Here is an 11,251-nt window from a genome sequence, read left to right on the forward strand (position 1 = left end):
TATCACTTCAAGTTGATCTAGATAGGGTTTTGAAATGGTCAAAGGATTGGCAGATGCAGTTTAATGCTGATAAATGTAAAGTTCTGAGGTTAGGTAATGATGATAGAGTTACAAGATACGAGCTAGATGGTGTTGAGATTGCGAAGTCGTAATGCGAAAGGGATCTGGGAGTTATGATTAGTAAGAATTTAAAACAAAAGGATCAATGCATAAATGTTCGTAATAAGGCAAATCGGACTATTGGATTTATTAATCGCAGCGTTAGTAACAAGACACCTGGTGTGGTTCTCAAGCTATATCTTGCTCTAGTTAGGCCCCATTTAGATTATGCAGTTCAGTTTTGGTCGCCATATTATAGAATGGATATAAATTCACTTGAACGTGTCCAGCGTAGGATGACTAAGTTAATTCCCCAAATTAGAAATCTTTCATATGAAGAAAGATTAACAAAGCTTAAGTTGCATTCACTGGAAAGGCGAAGAGTTAGGGGTGACATGATAGAGGTTTACAAGTGGGTGAATGGACATAACAAAGGAGATATTAATAGGGTATTAAAAGTATCAATACAAGACCTAACACAAAACAATGGGTATTAATTGGATAAGGTTAGATTTAGGAAAGACTTGGATAAATACTGGTTCAGTAACAGGGTTGTTGATTTGTGGAACCAATTACCGCGTAACGTGCTGGAGGTGGGGTCCCTCGATTGTTTCAAGCGCGGGTTGGACAAGTATATGAGTGGGATTTGGTGGTTATAAATAGGAGCTGCCTCGTATGGGCCAATAGGCCTTCTGCAGTTGCCTTTGTTCTTATGTTCTTATGTAATCCTTTGACCATTTCAAAACCCTATCTAGATCAACTTGAAGTGATAGTGAGTCCTCCTCCGAATTAATTTCCCTACCCATTTTCGTATCATCGGCAAATTTGCAAATGTTGCTACTCAAACCTGAATCTAAATCATTTATATATATTATAAACAACAGAGGTCCCAGGACAGAGCCTTGAGGAACTCCACTTACAACATTTTTCCACTCTGACTTGATTCCATTTATACTAACTCTCTGTTTCCTTTGGTATAGCCATGCCCTAATCCAGCTTAATATAGCACCCCCAATACCATGAGACTATCTTTTTAATCAGTCTTTCATGTGGCACTGTATCAAAAGCTTTGCTAAAGTCAAGGTACACAACATCACAATCCTTACCACTATCAACTGCCTCAACTATGCTAGAATAAAAAGATAACAAATTTGTTAAACATGAACGGCCATTTATAAAACCATGTTGCGACTCAATTATTAATTTATGTTTTTCAAGATAAAGACGAATTTTATTTGCTCTTATAGATTCGAGTAACTTTCCCACAATAGACGTTAGGCTAATTGGTCGATAGTTAAATGCAAGTGATCTATCTCCTTTCTTAAAATCTGGTATCACATTAGCAACTTTCCAAAACTCTGGCAATCTGCCTGACTCTATTGATTTATTAAATATGGTTGACAGTGGGTCACAAAGCTCCTCTTTGCATTCTTTAAGCACACTGGCAAACACTTCATCCGGACCTGAGGATTTGTTTGGTTTGAGTTTTACTATTTGTTTAAGAACATCCTCCCTGGTAACTGCCCGAAACGTCCTGCGTCCAGCGTCCTGCCCGAAACGCTGCGCGTGCTAGTGGCTTTACAAGACTGTAATTACCATATTTGTATCCTCACATTCCTTATGTACATTCTTGTATATGCATAAATAAATAAATAAATAAATAAACTGTTAAACTCGTCAACCTGTCCTCGTCTCCACCCACATAGACTTGTTCGGCTGAAGGCATATTTTTAAGTTCCTCTTTAGTAAATACAGATACAAAATATTTATTAAAAATACTACTCATCTCTTCATCATTATCTGTTATTTGACCTGTCTCAGTTTTTAATGGACCTATCCTTTCCCTAGTCTTAGTACGATATAACTGAAAAAACCCTTTAGGATTTGTCTTTGCTTGCCCTGCTAAACGAACTTTATAGTTTCCTTTTGCTTTCCTTATCTCTTTTTTAACATTTCTAACCAGTTGTACGAATTCCTGTTCTAAAGTGACCTCTCCATTTTTAATCCTTTTGTTCCAAGCTGTCTTTTTACCTATAAGGTTCTACAAATTCTTTGTTATCCAATTTGGGTCATTAGTATTCGATCTATTCAATTTGTATGGTATACTACGTTCCTGTGCTTCGTTTAGAATATTCTTAAATAAGTTATATATATAGGCTATTAAAATCAGCTTTTCGAAAATCTGGCACTTTAACAGAATTTTCTCCTACTGGTCTATTCCATTCTATGTTAAATCTGATTTCTTTGTGATCACTGTTCCCTAGCTCACTCGACCCTCCTCTACCGCCTGCGTCAAATCCGTCAAAAAAACCCAGATGCGATTCATCAGTGCTTCGTTAGAGATGGACTGATAAAGGTGAGAAAAACCGCAGAGGGCAAAATGTTCACTATTACTAAAGAAGAGAACCTCAACGCTTTCCTCTCCCAATGTGGTCTGTCTCAGCTCATTATCACTCCCAGTGAATTAACTTAATTAACCCCCTGTCAACTAGTGGGGCTAGGTTTCCTAAGTCTCATTGTTTCATTTTCTGACTTAATTTTTAACTTACTCTTAACTAGTCATTTACTGAAATTTTTTAATTGAGTGCATAAATAGTTCTTCAGGTCTTATTAATTATACAGTCATAACTGAACTATTTATAATTAATAATCATTAGCTTAAATTTGCCTATGCTTATTATTCAACTTTTCTTTGATTCCATTTATTACCTAGGTTGCCTAGCCTCGCCATGCTCCCTTACTCCATTGTACCCCTGGCTTTGCCTGTATCTCAAATTGCAAATTGTTACTTACAGTGTACCTGAGAGTACTTGTAAGCAATCTACCTCATTTTTCATTTTTGCTCAATTTGTTTTTGTATTGCTTAGTCTTGTTTATATTTTTGTTTTGTATTTCTATATCTTGTGTTTTGTATAGTCCATGTTTATATGTTTTTTCGTTAATCTCATTTATTACCTAGGTTGCCTAGCCTCGCCATACTCCCTTACTCCATTGTACCCCTGTAAGCCCCTTTTGTGTTTGCTTTGTACAGTATTGTGTACATATTTTTCCCTATTTTATAGCTTATTTCTACCTTGTAATTTGCCATTCTTGCCTTGTTTTTCCTGCAATCAGCTTTTTTTATGCAGACAAGTATAGACCCAGAACTTAACCTCTTATCCACTATCTATGACAATAATCATATTAATGATCTAAATTGCAGATATTTTGCAGCACATGATGTAAACAATGTATTAACTCATAATCACAATATCTCTGTAATCAACTTGAACGTTAGATCCCTAGGTAAACACTTCGATGATGTTAGTGCCTTGATTGAAACTATTGACAACAAATTCTCTTTTATTATACTTACTGAAACATGGTTGAAAGAGGATACTACTCAACTCTTTAACATGCCTAACTACTCGGCAATTCACAACTGTCGTCAACTTCAGAGAGGTGGTGGCACTGCTCTTTACTACCACCAAGAACTAACATGCTTAAAAGAAATTAGAACTAGAGACTGCTATGGGGAGTATATCTTCGCCAGCTTCAGAGTCAAGGGTGCTGAGTGTGTCCTGTCTGTGGGTGCAGTCTATAGAATTCCTAACACTGATGTGTCCGAATTCAACTCAAACCTTAGAAATCTAATACTTGATAACAGACTGAACAAAAACCACCTAATTATCGCAGGGGACTTTAATATTGACCTCTGCGAGCCTGAACACCCTACTGCTGTTAGCTTCCTCAACTGTATGAATTCCTGCTTCCTCATACCCTTAATCACGAGACCTACTAGAATCACTGATAGCACTGCCACGACTCTAGATCACATCTGGACAAACATACCTCTTCGCTTACTTCAGGTATAATCACCGATAGCACTACAGACCATTACCCCACATTTCTCTTAACGAACAATAGCAAACCACCTCCTGAGTCAAGAGAGATACGTTTTAGACTGCACAATGAAACTGCTATAGACAATTTTATAACTGCTGCTGATAATGTCAACTGGGAGTCCAAGTTAGGTAACATAGAGGACATCAACCTAGCAGTGCAATCTTTTCTTCAAAAAATCTTAGCCTTTATAACACCCACTGTCCTATGCTTACAAAACAAGTCACAACCAAAAGGCTTAACAATCCCTAGCTTACAAAGGGAATACTTAAATCTATTAATAAAAAACATGACCTTGAGAAGAAGTATAGGTTAGGAATTGTCTCCAAAGAATTCTCAAAGAATTACTCATTATTGCTATCTAAGATAATTAGACGAGCCAAAACTAAATACTACGAAGATAAATTTACCCAAATAAAGAGCAACATTAAACAAACTTGGAGCACAATTTTACAAATATTGGGATCAAAGAAGTCTTTAAATAACAAACCGACTCTCCTGTCTAATAACGATGGTCAGCTTTCAGCCTCCGATTCTGCTATTGAGTTCAATAGGTTCTTCTCTTCCATTGGTTCATCCCTTGCAAATGATATTCCATCTTCCAGTACTGACATTAAGGATTATCTTACAGGTAACTATCCACAGTCTCTGTACCTAAAGCCTATTAATTCCACTGACGTCAATGAGATAATCCTTTCCCTTAAAACCAAGTCTAGTGCCCTTGAGGAGATACCAACTTTAATTTACAAAAAAGCCTCCAGATCTTTAGCCCCTGCTATTGCTTTGCTCTTCAACAAGTCACTTGAACTCCAAACCTTTCCAGATATTCTAAAAAAAGCGAGAGTAACGCCTGTCCACAAATGTGGTGATCTCACAGATGTTAACAACTACAGACCTATATCAATCCTGCCAAACTTGTCAAAAATTTTTGAAAAACTAATGTATAAGCAGCTTTACTCATATCTAGCCAAACTCAATATACTTAGCCCTTGCCAATATGGCTTCAGACCCAAAAAAAGCACTAACGATGCACTTATTAGTATGCTTAACTCGATTCATACAGCTCTTGATAAAAATGAGTTCCCTGCTGGGTTATTTGTGGACCTGCTTAAGCTTTTGATACTGTCAACCACCAAAACCTTCTTCTTAAATTACATCATTATGGAGTCAGAGGACACTCCCTACAACACCTCAAATCCTACCTTACTTAAAGGCTCCAAAATGTTTCTGTGAATAATACAATTTCTCCCACCCTACCCATCAACATTGGTGTTCCTCAGGGCAGCATACTTGGCCCTCTCCTCTTTCTCATCTACATTAATGACCTTCCAAATGCCTCCCAACACCTCAAACCAATTCTATTTGCTGACGACACAACCTTCATTTACTCCAGTCCTGACCCCCTTGCTCTAAATGCCACAGTAAATACTGAGGTAAATAAAGTCCATCTTTGGCAAACTGCCAACAAACTCACCCTTAACATTGACAAAACTTTCTATATTCTGTTTGGCAGTAAATCCTCTAATCAAATAAATCTCAAAATAAACAATACCCAAATTTGTAACAAATTAGACGGCAAATTCCTTGGCATTCTCATTGACCACAAGCTGAATTTCCAGGGACACATTCTAAATATATCAAAAAAAGTTTCAAAAACTGTGGGCATTCTTTCTAAGATCAGATATTATGTACCACGCCCTGCCCTGGTGACTCTCTATTACTCCCTTACCTATCCATATCTCAACTATGGTATTTGTGCTTGGGGCTCTACTTCCCAAAATCACTTACGTCCTCTAATTACTCAACACAAAGATGCTATTAGGACAATATCCAACTCTGGCCCCAGACATCACTCGGTACCCCTACTCAAATCTCTGAATATGTTAGACATTAAGTCACTGCACATTCTCTCATGTGTATTATACATATATAAAACGCTAAACTATAATGCCAATCCTGATCTCAAAAGCTTCATAAAAGGTTGTAACAGAACCCATGAGCACCACACCAGAAATAAATACAGTTTTGATATTCCTAGAGTACGACTTAATCAAACTAGAAATGCTGTACAAATCAAGGGGCCCAGAATGTGGAATGACCTTCCCAACCATGTTAAAGACTGTACCTCTCTCAACCAGTTTAAGATAAAAACGAAGCTATACCTAATAAATTCCCTGTAACCTACCTTACCCTTCTATTGTCAACCAATGTCTGTTTTTTTAAAGAGCGCTGTTTGTCGACATAATTGTATTTGTGCTGCTTTTTCAGCTATGTTTTCATTTCTTGTTTTCATTCTACTCTTTATGCTCAATTAGTATTAAGCTTGTCATTTAAGTTTATCATGCCCGAAACGCCTTGCGTAATAGTGGCTTTAGGCATTGTATATACTAGCTCTATCTATAAGTCAACCAATCTTTGTAAAAATTTCTTGTATGTATGTACCTTACCTAAATAAACATTTTATTTTATTTTATTATTTATTTATTTAAATATTATCATAATACCTTAACTTTTACTATAATATTAACATAATTACTGTAGCTATTATTATAAATTGATATAAGTTAGTGGAAACACGCAATTTCTTTATAATTAGAATTCTATTAAATGAAGTCTTCAATATAGAAAAATAACTTGAAAAACTTTTTTGTTAAAGATTTATGGCAAATATTTAAATCTTACGAGTTTAATACACAATAAAGTCAAGTTCCATCGATGTGTTGCTTCTATCTTTCAGCTCTTGCAGCGAACTAAAGTCAAATAAAAATCAAACATTTATACGCTAAATACACTGTTATTAATTTTGTTCTAATCATACACATAAAATTCCCACCATGTGATCATTTCCAGAAATACAAATTGAAAAGTAAAAAATCTGTTTTAGTTCTCGGTAATACTTAACGCTGATGACTAAAGTGAGCACATCTAGGTGAGCACATCTAGGAGAGCACATCTAGGAGAGCGCATCTAGGGGAGCACATCTAGGGGAACACATCTAGGTGAGCACATCTAGGTGAGCACATCTAGGTGAGCACATCTAGGTGAGCACATCTAGGTGAGCACATCTAGGGGAGCACATCTAGGGGAACACATCTAGGGGAACACATCTAGGTGAGCACATCTAGGGGAACACATCTAGGTGAGCACATCTAGGGGAACACATCTAGGTGAGCACATCTAGGTGAGCACATCTAGGTGAGCACATCTAGGGGAGCACATCTAGGGGAACACATCTAGGGGAACACATCTAGGTGAGCACATCTAGGGGAACACATCTAGGTGAGCACAACTAGGTGAGCACATCTAGGTGAGCACAACTAGGTGAGCACATCTAGGGGAGCACAACTAGGTGAGTACATCTAGGTGAGCACATCTAGGTGAGCACATCTAGGTGAGCACATCTAGGTGAGCACATCTAGGGGAGCACATCTAGGTGAGCACATCTAGGGGAGCACATCTAGGGGAACACATCTAGGTGAGCACATCTAGGGGAACACATCTAGGGGAACACATCTAGGTGAGCACATCTAGGAGAACACATCTAGGGGAACACATCTAGGTGAGCACATCTAGGGGAACACATCTAGGGGAACACATCTAGGGGAGCACATCTAGGGGAACACATCTAGGTGAGCACAACTAGGTGAGCACATCTAGGGGAACACATCTAGGGGAACACATCTAGGTGAGCACATCTAGGGGAACACATCTAGGTGAGCACAACTAGGTGAGCACATCTAGGTGAGCACAACTAGGTGAGCACATCTAGGGGAGCACATCTAGGGGAGCACATCTAGGTGAGCACATGTAGTCTTACTGAGGTCTCACCTCAGATTGGCAAATTCATTCATCATCCATCAATACTTCATCACATATGATGAAGTGGATGAATGTATGACTGTTGAGTTCTTCATTAAGCAGGAAGAGTCGTGGCCAGACTGGGAGGTCGGACCCGGTGTTCACGCGGTCACCAGTTGGACCCGGTGTTCACGCGGTCAACAGTTCCAACTCTTGATTGTTGGTCCGAGATTCCATTTTTCCTTATATTGGCCACAAAATACTTTAGCGTTAATTCAATACTATTTTTCATCTAATTAATCAAATTTAAAATTGTCAATCACGTTTTATTTACGAGGTCTAGAAAGTTTTATATATTATGTAATTTATTATTATTTATATTATAGTATTACGAAACAATAAAAACATGTTGTGAGTGTTGCAACACAGCAACAATGTGTTGTGAGTGTTGCAACACAGCAACAACGTGTTGTGAGTGTTGCAACACAGCAACAACGTGTTGTGAGTGTTGCAACACAGCAACAACGTGTTGTGAGTGTTGCAACACAGCAACAACGTGTTGTGAGTGTTGCAACACAGCAACAACGTGTTGTGAGTGTTGCAACACAGCAACAACGTGTTGTGAGTGTTGCAACACAGCAACAACGTGTTGTGAGTGTTGCAACACAACAACAACGTGTTGTGAGTGTTGCAACACAGCAACAACGTGTTGTGAGTGTTGCAACACAGCAACAACGTGTTGTGAGTGTTGCAACACAACAACGTGTTGTGAGTGTTGCAACACAGCAACAACGTGTTGTGAGTGTTGCAACACAACAACAACGTGTTGTGAGTGTTGCAACACAGCAACAACGTGTTGTGAGTGTTGCAACACAGCAACAACGTGTTGTGAGTGTTGCAACACAGCAACAACGTGTTGTGAGTGTTGCAACACAGCAACAACGTGTTGTGAGTGTTGCAACACAACAACAACGTGTTGCAACAACGTGTTGTGAGTGTTGTAACAACGTGTTGTGAGTGTTGCAACACAACAACAACGTGTTGTGAGTGTTGCAACAACGTGTTGTGAGTGTTGTAACAACGTGTTGTGAGTGTTGCAACACAGCAACAACGTGTTGTGAGTGTTGCAACACAACAACAACGTGTTGTGAGTGTTGCAACACAACAACAACGTGTTGTGAGTGTTGCAACACAGCAACAACGTGTTGTGAGTGTTGCAACACAACAACAACGTGTTGTGAGTGTTGCAACACAGCAACAACGTGTTGTGAGTGTTGTAACACAACAACAACGTGTTGTGAGTGTTGCAACACAACAACAACGTGTTGTGAGTGTTGTAACAACGTGTTGTGAGTGTTGCAACACAGCAACAACGTGTTGTGAGTGTTGCAACACAACAACAACGTGTTGTGAGTGTTGCAACACAACAACAACGTGTTGTGAGTGTTGCAACACAACAACAACGTGTTGTGAGTGTTGCAACACAACAACAACGTAGTGTGAGTGTTGCAACACAGCAACAACGTGTTGTGAGTGTTGCGACAACGTGTTGTGAGTGTTGCAACACAACAACAACGTAGTGTGAGTGTTGCAACACAGCAACAACGTGTTGTGAGTGTTGCAACACAACAACAACGTGTTGTGAGTGTTGCAACACAACAACAACGTGTTGTGAGTGTTGCAACACAGCAACAACGTGTTGTGAGTGTTGCAACACAACAACAACGTGTTGTGAGTGTTGCAACACAACAACAACGTGTTGTGAGTGTTGCAACACAGCAACAACGTGTTGTGAGTGTTGCAACACAACAACAACGTGTTGTGAGTGTTGCAACACAACAACAACGTGTTGTGAGTGTTGCAACACAGCAACAACGTGTTGTGAGTGTTGCAACACAACAACGTGTTGTGAGTGTTGCAACACAGCAACAACGTGTTGTGAGTGTTGCAACACAACAACAACGTGTTGTGAGTGTTGCAACACAGCAACAACGTGTTGTGAGTGTTGCAACACAGCAACAACGTGTTGTGAGTGTTGCAACACAGCAACAACGTGTTGTGAGTGTTGCAACACAACAACAACGTGTTGTGAGTGTTGCAACACATCAACAACGTGTTGTGAGTGTTGCAACACAGCAACAACGTGTTGTGAGTGTTGCAACACAACAACAACGTGTTGCAACAACGTGTTGTGAGTGTTGTAACAACGTGTTGTGAGTGTTGCAACAACGTGTTGTGAGTGTTGCAACAACGTGTTGTGAGTGTTGTAACAACGTGTTGTGAGTGTTGCAACACAGCAACAACGTGTTGTGAGTGTTGCAACACAACAACAACGTGTTGTGAGTGTTGCAACACAACAACAACGTGTTGTGAGTGTTGCAACACAGCAACAACGTGTTGTGAGTGTTGCAACACAACAACAACGTGTTGTGAGTGTTGCAACACAGCAACAACGTGTTGTGAGTGTTGTAACACAACAACAACGTGTTGTGAGTGTTGCAACACAACAACAACGTGTTGTGAGTGTTGTAACAACGTGTTGTGAGTGTTGCAACACAGCAACAACGTGTTGTGAGTGTTGCAACACAACAACAACGTGTTGTGAGTGTTGCAACACAACAACAACGTGTTGTGAGTGTTGCAACACAACAACAACGTGTTGTGAGTGTTGCAACACAACAACAACGTAGTGTGAGTGTTGCAACACAGCAACAACGTGTTGTGAGTGTTGCGACAACGTGTTGTGAGTGTTGCAACACAACAACAACGTGTTGTGAGTGTTGCAACAACGTGTTGTGAGTGTTGTAACAACGTGTTGTGAGTGTTGCAACACAGCAACAACGTGTTGTGAGTGTTGCAACACAACAACAACGTGTTGTGAGTGTTGCAACACAACAACAACGTGTTGTGAGTGTTGCAACACAGCAACAACGTGTTGTGAGTGTTGCAACACAACAACAACGTGTTGTGAGTGTTGCAACACAGCAACAACGTGTTGTGAGTGTTGTAACACAACAACAACGTGTTGTGAGTGTTGCAACACAACAACAACGTGTTGTGAGTGTTGTAACAACGTGTTGTGAGTGTTGCAACACAGCAACAACGTGTTGTGAGTGTTGCAACACAACAACAACGTGTTGTGAGTGTTGCAACACAACAACAACGTGTTGTGAGTGTTGCAACACAACAACAACGTGTTGTGAGTGTTGCAACACAACAACAACGTAGTGTGAGTGTTGCAACACAGCAACAACGTGTTGTGAGTGTTGCGACAACGTGTTGTGAGTGTTGCAACACAACAACAACGTAGTGTGAGTGTTGCAACACAGCAACAACGTGTTGTGAGTGTTGCAACACAACAACAACGTGTTGTGAGTGTTGCAACACAACAACAACGTGTTGTGAGTGTTGCAACACAGCAACAACGTGTTGTGAGTGTTGCAACACATCAACAACGTGTTGTGAGTGTTGC

This window comes from Procambarus clarkii, chromosome 35 (genome assembly GCF_040958095.1).
Source record: "Procambarus clarkii isolate CNS0578487 chromosome 35, FALCON_Pclarkii_2.0, whole genome shotgun sequence".
NCBI classification, from domain to species: domain Eukaryota; kingdom Metazoa; phylum Arthropoda; class Malacostraca; order Decapoda; family Cambaridae; genus Procambarus; species Procambarus clarkii.